General features: G+C 39.2%; 1 protein-coding gene across 1 annotated transcript in view; it reads right to left on the reverse strand.

The window, feature by feature from the left end:
• LOC104981640 (acidic mammalian chitinase) overlaps positions 1–416 on the reverse strand; it is a 24,209-nt gene that overhangs the window by 20,688 nt on the left and 3,105 nt on the right. The window lies entirely within an intron of this gene.

Consider the following 416-nt stretch of genomic DNA (forward strand, 5'->3'; position numbering starts at 1 on the left):
TGGGAGGGAGGGTCGGGAGGGGGAACACATGTACACCCATGGCTGATTCACGTGAATGTCAGGCAAAAACCACCACAATATTGTAAAGTAATTAGCCTCCAATTAAAAAAAAGTCTGCCTTGAACAATTAAAAAAAGATATTGATAGAGAAAAGAAGGAAGAAACAGAACTAATTTTTTAATACTAGCTAAAGCAGGCAATGTTCTATGTTATCTATAGCCTCAATACTTGAAGTTCAGTTCCTGGACAAGAAGCATAGACATCACTGGGAAGCTTGTTATAAATAGTGTCTCAGAGACATTACTTTGCCAACAAAGATTCGTCTAGTCAAGGCTATGGTTTTTCCTGTGGTCATGTATGGATGTGAGAGTTGGACTGTGAAGAAGGCTGAGCGCCAAAGAATTGATGCTTTTGAA

The sequence above is a fragment of the Bison bison genome, unplaced genomic scaffold, assembly GCF_000754665.1.
Source record: "Bison bison bison isolate TAMUID 2011002044 unplaced genomic scaffold, Bison_UMD1.0 scf7180017864519, whole genome shotgun sequence".
In the NCBI taxonomy this organism is placed as follows: Eukaryota; Metazoa; Chordata; class Mammalia; order Artiodactyla; family Bovidae; genus Bison; species Bison bison.